The sequence below is a fragment of the Bactrocera neohumeralis genome, chromosome 3 (genome assembly GCF_024586455.1).
Source record: "Bactrocera neohumeralis isolate Rockhampton chromosome 3, APGP_CSIRO_Bneo_wtdbg2-racon-allhic-juicebox.fasta_v2, whole genome shotgun sequence".
Taxonomy (NCBI): Eukaryota; Metazoa; Arthropoda; class Insecta; order Diptera; family Tephritidae; genus Bactrocera; species Bactrocera neohumeralis.
The window spans coordinates 23712293-23724938 of record NC_065920.1 but is presented as its reverse complement, the minus strand read 5'-3'; positions in this window follow the sequence as shown (position 1 = coordinate 23724938).

Below are 12646 nucleotides of genomic sequence, written 5' to 3'. Positions count from 1 at the left end.
AGATACTCTTTTCAATAGCCCATCTTTGACAGATCACACGTGAGTCGTGTCAAACTGTCATATTAGTTTTGTTCAGTATTGTTTGGCATTTCATCGTGAAAATACTTACGCCTGAACAACGTTTACAAATCGTTCAACTTTGATACGAAAACTCACGTTCTGTAAGGAATGTGTTTTGCACGCTTCGCTCAACTTATGGTCAACATAATCGGCCTACCGAGCGTACTATCCGCAACACCAGCAACCAACTTGAGACCCAGCATTCATTATTGGATAATATTCGACCGAATCGACCACATTCAGCATGCAGTGAAGAAAATATAGCAGCCGAAGCTGAAAGTGTACACGAAGACAATTGAGAGCAGGTTCGACGTCATTCGCAGCAACTCAGACTGACGTATGAAACTACTTGACGCATTTTACGTCGAGATCTTAAATTGAAAGCGTACAAAATTCAGCTCGTGCAAGAACTGAACCCACTCAACCTTCCCAAGCGACATCGCTTCGCTCTATGGGCTCTTGAAAAGTTCCAAGAAGATTCGACATTTTTGAGATAAATTTTGCTCAGCAATGAGAACCATTTCTAGCTCAATGGGTATGTAAATAAACAAAATTTGCGAATTTCGGACGAAGAGCAACTTGAATAGATTCAACAGCTACCATTTCATCCAGCAAAAGTAACGGTTTAGCTTGGTTTGTGGGCCGACGGAATCATCAGTCCATATTTCTTCAAAAATGATGCCGGTTGGTCCATAACCGTCAATGCCGACCGTTTTTGCGCCATGTCTATTTGATGCCTGAAACTGAAGCTCGTGTTTTCGGCGATATTTCGTGTTAATAAGACGGCGTCGCTTCCCACACACCGCATCAATCATTTGATTTATTGTGAGAACACTTCTGTGAGCAGATAATTTTATGATTTGGATCGTTGGCTTGAGCACCAAAATCGTGTGATATCACACCGTTAGACTTGTGCCTGTGGTGACATATCAAGTCTAAAGTCTACGCGAACAATCTCGCTTCGATTCAGCTCTTGGAGCAATACATCATGCGTCTCATTTGCCAGTTATCAGTCGAAATGCTCAAACGAGTCAAGGAAAATTGAACTCAATGGATGGATCATCTGAGACTTAACCGCGGTCAACATTTGAAAGTATCTCTTCAAAAACAAAATGCCAAAGAATGTTCTTTTAAATGATAAGTAGGGAATCTCGAATTGGATCACTCTTTATGAGCAAATATAGTATATGGGAATGTACGATGAGAAATCGAAAATATTTGTTTTTAGCAGTTATAACTAATTAGATCATGTTTGATTTTCACGCCTCTAGAATACCTGTCCTCGCGCGCATTTGCCGTCAAAAATATTTTTTATATTATTTATTTGAAGAAATTTGTATTCCTGGTCATACAACAGAATAACGCCTTTTTATTCATAGCACAGCAAAAGATGTAATTACTGTTTTACTATAAAAGAAGTGCGAATTTATTGGAGACTTAAAGATACTGTGTTTTTTTTTTTTACTAGAACTCTATGTAGATAAAATATTTTTGCCTATTTTACAGTAGGAATGATGCTGCTCAGTACAGCCAAAAACATTGGCCGGTACGTATCGATTATATAAGTAGTAGGAAAATGCAATATTAAATGAAAAGGAACTGCCGATCTTAAAATTATATGGATGCCGCCATCACATATTAAATTGCGTTTTATTAAACAATTTATAGAAGCTCTTAATCATGCGTCTGAAGCTTTCAAATATTTGAAGATTTTTTTCCAAGCTTTGGAATTGGATACTTCTTGATTTGTAGTTTATCTCATTTTCTTCTGGTACAAGTCACATTTCAATTAAATTTTAAGTGAATTCACCAAAATGGTGTAGAATGTAGAAGATAAGATGCTCATATTAAATTTAAAGATAAGCTCCCATATTCAGAAAACAAGCAAAATACTTCTATCAAAAAAATAATGGAATTTGAGAGATATTAGCAAATCCAGTATTCTGACAGTATGCTAAGAAACTATATTTGAGGGTTAATAAGAGAAATTTAGCACAAATTCTTGTATATTTTAAAAAGTCTATTAAAAGAATAAATGTAAAATTTTTAATTATTTTTATTGGATTGAATTTTTTTTTCATTTTTGTACAAGAAAGCAAATTCAAATAATTTTTTTTTATTAATATTAAAAGCAGAATAGAAATAAGTAAAATATGCTGTCTAGTATAAATTATACCAAAAAATTGCGACAATCGGTTCACCAACGTTTTCTTCACGAAAATTTATTTGCAAAGTAAAATTTTCTACGGTCAGTATTTGTAGACGTTTCAAAATACTACACAGTGCCTATAATCTACCAAATTTTGATAGTTTTTAATGCCCAATGCACATGCTACACTAAGATTAACCATCGAAGGCAAGGAAAAGAAACCTAGTAAACCACCTTCCTTGATAAAAAAAAAAGTTCGCCTTTCCTTGTAGTAGGTGTTCTAAGCAGTCATTGTCGAATCAACACACATGGAAGGAGGAATATTTACATTTTACGCGCGTTTGAAAGAATAAAAGTAATATTTTCGATTTGCTTCTTAATTATCTTGCTTATAAAAGCGAGAGCTCTAATGTTCAAAAACTTTGGATTTTCTCAAACTTTTAGGGTCGCTTCTGCATCCACCGTATCTGAGTGTGATATCTGACCAAGTGAGAACTGAGCTGAAAACTTAATAACCAAATCACAGCTCTCGGGGTCTTATGTGTAACAAAGATTACAAAAGTTAAATTGAACTTGAAGATCGCAAGTAGAAAACAAACAAAACCAAGCAGAAACAGCAACTCTTATTTCTAAAATCCTTAAACTTTAGCCTTTAAAATTTAACCTAAAATATGAAATAATCGCTCGAATATTTAAAATATTTACTATTTTCATCTAATTTAAAATCTTGAATTTTACATTGACTTAAAAATATCTTATTTCAATCGCTACAGGAAAATTTTCTATTTTAAAGAAGAACATTGTGCTGAGTTCATGAACTTGCCCGCTGTTTACTCAGTCTCTCGTTCTTTCTGCAGTATTTCAAGGATTACAATCACTTTATTCACCTCCGCAGAACAAATAAAAGGATAAATAAGGCAACCCACGCCATCTTGTCGAGGCAATCTTTAACTCATTTCATTTCCATTTCAATCAGTCTACACAGAGTCGACTCCACCTCGTCGTCGCCGTGAAATCAAACAATTTAACAAACACTTCCTGCGAAACCAGAGCAATCTGCGAGCATTAAATGAATTAAAAATTTATGCATGGAAAATTTGCAAATTTAATCGTTTCAAACGCCGAAATCCGGCCAAAACACGAGGGGAGACAAACAACAAAGTAGCTAAATAAAGCACCAAATTGGCTGCCTGCAATGAGGACGAGCACTGGAGCTGCAACAACAAAGGACTAAGCAAATATATAGGCAACAACAAAAACAATAAAAACAAGGCTGACAACAACAACAACGAAAAACAAGGATAACAACAAGAAGAACAGCAACAACCAAAAACAAGGATGACAACAAAAAAGATAACAACAACAACAAAAATAACAAAAAGCAACAACAACAAAAATAACAAAACAGCAACAACAACAAAGATAACAAAAAGCAACAACAACAAAAACAACACACCAAGCAAACAGCCACACAGACAACAACAACAATATCGTTGGCCCGCTAAACAAAACTAAAGCGGACTTTTCGCCACGCTTCGGACCCGCAGCAGTTTATCCGGCAGTTGTCGCTGCATTTAATGGTGGGCGAATTTGTAATTAAATTTTTAAACCACTTTGCTGCATATTTACAAAAACAACAAACACACGCACACCACACACACACACAGCAGAGCACAGATTCAGCGCGCGCGCGTCTGCAATATCTTTACGCGGCAGGGCGTAGGGGAGGGACCGCGGGGGGTCAGAGTGTTTACAGCATGTCGCGACATCCTTTCGCTTTGTGGGCGGGGCGGCACAGAGGGCGGATGTGCGCGCACAATAGCTAAATACATAGTTGTAGTTGTTGCTATAGTTGTTGTTGTTGTTGCGCTAGGATGTCAACAGCTGTAGTTGACGCAAGGCAAGTGCCAGCAACAACAACAGCAACTATAAAATCTTGCACGGCACAAAACAAAATGAAGCCAGCTAAAATATAGCCATGAAGGAGGGAGAGGATGCGGCGCGGCGCGGTTGTGCAGAGAGGCAGTAAAAACTACAGGAAGCGTGAGCGCATGCAATGAAATGAAAGCAATTATTATGAGAAGAGAATAGTCAACAAAACGCCTGCAGCATAGACAAGTAAGCGGCGCGTGTGGCCACCCTCACCCACCCCGCGCAACCCGCACCCGGCAAAAACCACAAAAGCGACCGAAAGCGTTGCAAACGCGCCGAATGCCAAACGAACCGACAAAAATAGCTGTGAAAAGGGGCGACGCAAATATAGTGGGCATGGAAGGAGGCGCGCGCGTACAAAATGAAATACTAATGAGATTTGCATTTATGGCTGCTTGTCTATATGTGTGTGTGTCTAACTGTAAACCTGTGTAAATGTGTGTCTTTGTAGTTTCAAAGCGCCGTTATGTATTATGGCGTCAGAACACGTGCACTACTTCATGCCATTACAGCAATTGCCTTTGTTGTTGTTATTGTTGTTGTTGCTAGTATTCTCGCTTTTGTGTGGGCGCACCCAACAAACACAGCAGCCGTAGTCACAATGCAATCGGAGCGCTTAATGAATGTAAATGTAAGCGAAATGATACGATACTGGCCGAACTCCGGCGCCAATGAATACTACTGACCGAAATGGCCGACGGGGCGGAGGGAAAGCGACAGTACGCAGCATAACTGGTAATAACGTCAACCCAAATACAAGATATGGTAGCGCTATTCAACAGCGCCATCGCATTGTTGTTTTTGTAGTTATTGTTCGCACAGATATTGATGACGACTGCAATGCACGAAGTTGCTAATATCGACGATGATGCCGTTACGCCAAAGAATCCTTGAACCATCGAGTGGTTTAACCATACTGGGCCCGGAGTGGCAAAATGCGCTGGGCATAGGCAGCAAGCAAGGTCAAATAAGGCAAGCAATGGCTGAATGGATGGAGGCCAAACGTAATAACGCCGCACAAAAGTGGAAATGCGAAAGCGTATGATGAGCTGTGGAAGTGGCCGAAAAGCAGTTATTAAATTATGGTGTACACGAAGCGATTGAAGTTGCCAGCACAGATGAGGTATTTGCAAGCAAAAGATTTATGGGGATAAAGGGGTGGAGTACAGAGTATGGAACAGGTGTGAGAACAGATATTTAGTTTACTTTCTTCGAGAGGGATTGCCGTATGGTTAACATTTTTAAATTGTGGTCACAATTAGTTTAACGATGGAACGATTAATTGATAAATTTGTAAAATGTTTAGCTTTTTCTTATATTTACACACTGAAAAGGGCTACTAAGGTTGCAACGGATTTTGTAATACTCAGGAAGAATCGGCGGAGACCCTATAAAATATGTAAAATGGTCAATGTGACGAGCTGAATCGATTTCACCACCTTCGATTTCGATTGTCTGTCGTGGAAGAAGCACGGTGTGCCCAGGTGAGAGTCAGGTACTTTTAGACTTTGCCCTTGACTTTCATTCATAGCTTCGAAATCCAACGCAGAATAACTCTTGCCAACAGGTGCCACTTCGGACTGAGTAGTAAAGTCCTCTCTCGACGATCAAAGATCAAATTCTACAAGTCACTTACCACTCCTGACCTTCTATACGATGCAGAGATATGGACGATGACAGCATCTCAACATTACAAGTTTTCGAGAAAAAGATTAAGTGGAAGATTTATGGTCTTTTGCGTATTGCCACCGGCGAATGCCGCAATCGATGGAACAATGAGATGAATGAGATATATGACAACATATTTGAGCGTATTAAGAGACAGCAGCTATGCTGGCTAAGTCATGTAGTCCGAATTGATGAAATCACTCCAGTTCTGAGAGTGTTCGACGCAGTACCGGCCGGGAGAAGCAGAGGAAGAGGAAGATCTCCCTTCCGTTGGAAAGACCAAATGAAGAAGGACCTGGCCACACTTGTAATCTCGGGTTGGCGCCAAACAGTGAAAAGAAAGAACTTGACTATAACCACTTAAGCAGTATCTACACCAATAAAGAAGAAAAAGAAGATAGGTAAAGCCGATTTTGAAGGATATTGTAGGCATTTGAGCTGGCAGTGTAAGTTTGTCGGTATTATAGGGATTTTGGGTATCAATCTATGCTTTGCCCCTTCCAGTAAGAATAGTGATATGGACGATGTGCCATCTCAGCTCTGTGATACGTAACCTAGTGCCGCTGCATAGTCTAGGCGCGCATCCAACGCAAGCGCACCAACTTTGCGTTTCAACTTGTGTGAGAATACCCTTGACCAGTTGAGGGAGTTTAAGAACTCTGCAGGATATATATCGTTGCGTCCCCATCTCACCTGGAACTTGCCGTAATATTATTTTATTAATTTTTTCTACCAATTCAATTTTAGAACGCCATGATAGTTTTTTCGCACAATCACTTCTCGTTATAGCATTGACAGACGGCAGCGTTAAACCAGATTAATTGCATTTTTCGGGATTAATTGAGGAGTTACCACAGCTAACTCCGTTGCTGAATCCAAAAATAACTCTCAAAATTTTAGGGAGTTTGTGAGATTTTCGTTGGCAACATTGTTAAAAATGGCCAATTTTCATCTATTGTGAATGAAATACAAGCAACCCTGACAGCTGTTTATCAAATTCTCAATATTATATCTATAAAACTTCTATGTTATGATGAAGTTCTAAAAATAATGTGTTGATATGCTTTTGTAATAAAAAATGGTTTGGTAAAAATTGGTCGGCTAACAACCGCAATGTTTATCTTCTATCAATTTTCATTGAAAATATTATAAAAAGGACAATGAGCTGTTTGTGAGAGTTTCAAACTCGCATAGCTGCCGTCTGTCACCTACAAATTTGGATCTGATTAAGTGCGCAGTTAATCCAGATTAACGCTGCCGTCTGTCAAAGCTATTAGCCAGGTTTTTCTTCTTAACTCCGAAACTGATTGTGGCATTATTTTAAGTATCGTATTTTACATGAAAAAGTTACAAGCAAAGTTCCCAATACATTATCCGCGAATTAATTTTCATCGATTTACAAATAAGAGTAAGTTAATCTATCGCAGTAAAACGTACCCTATATGTTAATCCAGGATGTCAGCTAAATATTTTTCACTATATTATTAAAATCGCTCCAGCCGTTTAGTCGTTAAGAAGTAACAAACATGTACACTCACAAACTTTCGCCTTTATAATATTAGTGTGATAAAATTCTCTGCAAATAGTCATTCATTGTAAAAGTAAAAAAAATCTTGCATGAAGATATGAAAAAGAGAACTTAAAATTGGAACAGAGAAATATTGACATAAGCAAAAGGATTTAGAGAAATTTTCGAAGAACTATGTACATACATATGTTTTCAAAAACCAATTAATTCCGAAATAATATTATATATTAATTGCTCTAAAGGCAGGTTCATATACAATTTTTGCTACGCTTTGCTTTAGATGTTTGCTTTGACACATATGTTCGATGTATGCTTTTGTATGAATTCGTTCGCTGTAATCTTGTCACGCTTTACCAAGCAACCATTTTTATTAGAGAGCAGCACGGATAAGTGATAAGTGTTCATACTGACATAAGGCTTGCTTTCATTGTCTCGTTTTTAAAGTAAAAACTGTCAAGCAACGCGAGACAAGTTACAGTGTATCACGGGTAAGAAGAAATTTCTGATACTGTTTTCCGTAGGCACCACTTAGTGGCATTTTTCAGAAGCGATGGCTGCCACTAGCTTAAGTTTTTAGTAGTTTCCAGCAAAAACAGAAATAAAAATAGAAATAACAGTTTCCACATGCTACATTTTCGACGTGCGTTTAACATTAAAATCATTAATTTGTGACGTCATTAAAGTATATAGCGAAACGTGGTGCCTCCAATTTTATTACTACTCTATGCTTTATAGCCTTTTCGCATAGGATTAAATTGATCAATTAACCGGCCTTTTCTCGATTAACGCGCTAATTTAGATCGATTTACCATACAAAAAAATATCTTGTTTCACATACATTAATTCTTAATCGAATTGAAATCGAGTTGAAACTAGAATACAACTTTGCGGGTTGTTGTCCAGACTGTAAATTTGGCTGTGTGCATTAATAAAATGGCAATCCGCTGATGAATTTTAATCATCAGAAAAAAAAGAAAATGAAGGGCACAAGCAAGTACAACAGCTGATCATTAATCGAACCTGTCTTTGATCGAGCAGCCCGCTGTGCGAAAAGCAAAAAATTGTTTTTCAATTATAATCTTAATTTACTTTAATAATTTGTCTGTGAGAAAAGGCTCTGCTTAAGAGTTACGCACATTGAATTTAAACTACAGCAGGATTTTGAACCCTCTGCGGTGTTCTTTTGCAACTCGGTTATAAAAAATGCAGATCGAGTTTTCGAAAACAGCAAATAGTAGGATAAATAAAATAACTTTTCTATTTATTATAATAAAATCGAAGTGCCAAATGAGTAGATTTAGTAAATCATGTATTGTGCGAGAGTACCAAAAACTTATGTAAGCATCGTAATTAGATACCATAAACAATTAGTTGGGTCTCGTATTGTTTTTTTTTTTTCAACTTGAACTTATTGTTGTTGGTAGTTAATTGGTATTAATAGAAGGTGAGATCGGCACGGTTCAAATAGCCTACAACGGTGTCTCTAACAACCAGTAGGCATATGGCATAAAATTGTTCGGTTCGAGTACTTGCACTTTCCCAGTTTAACTATTTTTGGTTCTCCGAACACTGAAAAATGGCGAATCGAACACGCAACTAGTATAAATCAATTGGAATTACATAATTAAGGAAGAAAAAATGGTAAATAATTATATTCTCACTAATGAGGTGTCCACATACTTTCCTATCTTGAATAAAACTCGAAAACTTTGTTGTTGTAAATTTCTTGTTAAGCGAGCAGAACTTCATTTCAGCTTGCAACGAAGTAGTGAATTGAAGACCGCTAGTTATGGAGCTATCTTTTCAGCATTAACTGTGTAGATATTTGACTGAATTCACGAATTTTTTCCAAGAGCAAATTATTAATATTTTAAAAGCTTTTCTTTGCTGGTCAAAGATTACTAGTGAATATTTAGAATGCAAGAAATACTTTGAAATAATTTTAAACAGCGAAAATAAAATATGTACACAGAATAATAAAAAACCAATAAGGACTCCATGAAAAGCTAATTTAATATTTATAATATAATCCAACAACAACCACTTCGCTTAACATGAGTACAGAGAAAAAAATCTAATGTCTATTTATTTTACAATTTTTATTTCATACTGTCCTTAATCGCAAGTGGACAAGTGGACTTAAGCCAACACAACATACCAACAACAACAACTCATAAATTATTACGTAGCAACTAAAAGCATTTAAATACACCAATGAAGATTTGGCTAAAATTAAAAAGCACTTAATTATTGAATAAATAAATATAGCATTTTAACACTTCACTGTTTTCTTTAGCTGTCGCCGGTGCCACCACTTAAATGAGCAAAAACACTCTGCATTCACTACGGCTACGGCTTTTACACCGTTATTCGTACTACTTGATCCACAAGGGAGACGGCGCGCATAGTCGTAGTGCTTATATAACAACGAATTGGTAAGAAAAAACATAAACTGAAATTGCAAGAGTTGAGTGGAATTGACGGCAGTGGCCCAGCGCCGGATTGGTGGCGGCAACAAGTATAGTAACTACTCACAGCCATACATCCGCGCATATACATAGATACGTATATACCGTAAGACTTTATTTAAATATTTATTTAACCGCGACAGCGCCAGGACACCGAGCAAGTCGCTTGGGCAGCGCGGAATACGAGAAGCTGCGACGGCGACGGTTTGCTGCTTAACGACTTGACACAATACGCCAGTGTGACAACTGTAAGTAAACACTATAGGAGTGGAATGTGCAAGGCGAAGAAGCTAAATTAAAACATTACAGCAATTAGGAGGGTAATGGAAATAAATGCACAAATATTACTTTTCTATTTTCTTTTCCGAAGGGGTTTAGAGGGACGACTTCAGCTTAGATTTATATGAAGGATTGGCCTGAGTAACAGGTTGCTGATGTGATTTTAATTGCCAAACTTGGAAGAATAGCGAATCGAACAAACGACGGCCATAAATCAAAGAGAGTATTGCAATTAAAACGCGATAGCGTAATAATGGCGACTTGCTGGGCACTTTAGATTGCTTATATAGGACGAAATAACACAACCTTAGTGGCACAGATATTACAAAAAACATTTTTATGGTTCCATAATTTTCCAAATATTGCATGAGTTTTAGATAGCAAAGTTTTAAATAGAGCAGTTGTAATATATTTGAACAAATTCTACTTGGAGCTTATTAATCCTGGACGGACTTCGCTATTTTGCCCCTGTTTGCAAAACACGATGACTGTTAGTCGAATCGACCAAAACGACACATTCAGGGTTAAAATAGCAATATTTATTCCATCCATAACCTAGCTTCTTCACATAATTTTCAAAAATTGTGCTCTAATTCTTCTGCCTTTTGGTTAAAAACACATAAATAAATGATTCTAAATCCAAATATTGAATTTGCCGTCTTTGCTTAGCCTAACTTTGATAAATGACGAATCGAACAAGCAACTCGTATAAATACTGAATGACTGAATCAAAGAGAGATAGAATAGGAACAGCTATAGCAACTCAGTGAGCTATCGAAAAAAAAAAATAGATAATTTTGTTTTCATTGGAATTTTTTGATAAAGCGAGCAGCAGTATGGCGAATGAAGATGTCTGCAAATAGCCTGCTTATATTCACAATATGTATCTCAAAATATAACTAGCGAAATTGATAGACTTGATCGTTCTACAAGGGTTCCAAGTACTCAATTAATTTATGGAAGACTTATGGTTCATTCCGAGGTTTTTTCGTTTTAGGCACTTTTTGTGCTTAATTTTTATTTTTATAATAATAAATTTTTTTAATATTTTTTATGCATTTTTTAATTCAAATACTTTTGTTTTTTTGCTATTTTTTATTTTTTTTATTTTTTTAATTTTTTTTTTTTTATTTTTTTTTTTATTTTTAATTTTTTTTTTTTAATTTTTTTTAATTTTTTTTTAATTTTTTTTTAATTTTATAATTAATTTATTTAATTTTTTTTAATCTTTTTTTTCAGTGTATTTACTTCAACTTTTTTTAGTTTATAATTGTTTTGCTTATTATTTTTTATTATTATTATTTTTTTAATTTTTGTATTAATATTTTTTTTGGTTCGATCTTTTTTAAGAGATTAAACGGGTTTACGAGTCTCAAAAAATCGATTTTTTTTATGCTCTTATTAAATTCTACAACACCTGTAGAATATTGTCCTAAATTCTCAAGTTGATCAGAGTAAAAGTTTCGGAGATACAGCCGGGAGAGCTTGTGCGCTCGAGGCTAGCTAGGCTAAGTGCACCGTCTTTAAACGAAGTTTCCTCGAAACTGAGTTTTTGAAGTCAGTTGGAAAGTTTTCTCGAGAACTACTCCATCTTCATGAAATTTTACACAGGTTTTTGAGATACAATTCTTAAAGACTTGGACGAAAGATTTTTTTTCGATTACAACTATTTGAAAAATTTTCATGTTTTTGTAATAATGTTTTCCAAAAATCCAATTTTCAGTTTTTTTTCCTGCATCCAAGTTCTAAGTAAAGGTTTTAACTAAAACACGTATTTTTTAACTTTAGATGATCCTGTAAGGAGTTATTCTGAGAATGCGGCCGCATATTTTTTCTGAGCGGTCACCGGAAATGGCGTCGCAATGGCAGAGTTCAAAATATTTTCTGCCAAAAATTTCAGAATTTCTTTGTTAATAGTGTATGTTTGTAGCAATAAAAAAAATCGAAAAAAATTTTTGGAAAAAGGCTGCTTTTTACCCGTGGAAAACCATGTAACAATGACTTAAGACTTCTTAATTTAATTGTTAGAATTATTAATGATTTGCTATGTGATGATTTCAGCTGGTTCGATTTTTTCAAATCATTATAACGCAGGATTTTATAGGAACATCTTCGAATATTCTATCATATTTTAGTTGCTTTTCGAAATTTTAGATTTTTTAAAGAAAATATCGTTACAAAAGAGTTTTAAATGCATATCAAAAAATTACTTATTTTATGTCGGAGTACGAACATTGGAAACCCCCGCCATTTACAATTATTATTTTGAATATTCTCTGAACATTTTCAAATACCCTGGATAGGCCATATATTCGCTTGTAAGTTCATGAGCCAGCGAAAAGTTCCTTGAATTCGAGATCTATGGGTGGAGAACGAAAGCAAGGCGCTCTCGCACTCAATGGAATTAGCAAGTACATAGCGACCAGCCCGCAGTTGCCATGTATGTACATCTGGTGTGACCACGCAAACGATAGAGGTAACTGGCGAAGTTTTGTGTTCACGGCTCAGAACGACCCACTACAAAGAAGAAGAATTTTTTAATCACAGCACTAAGTTATCACT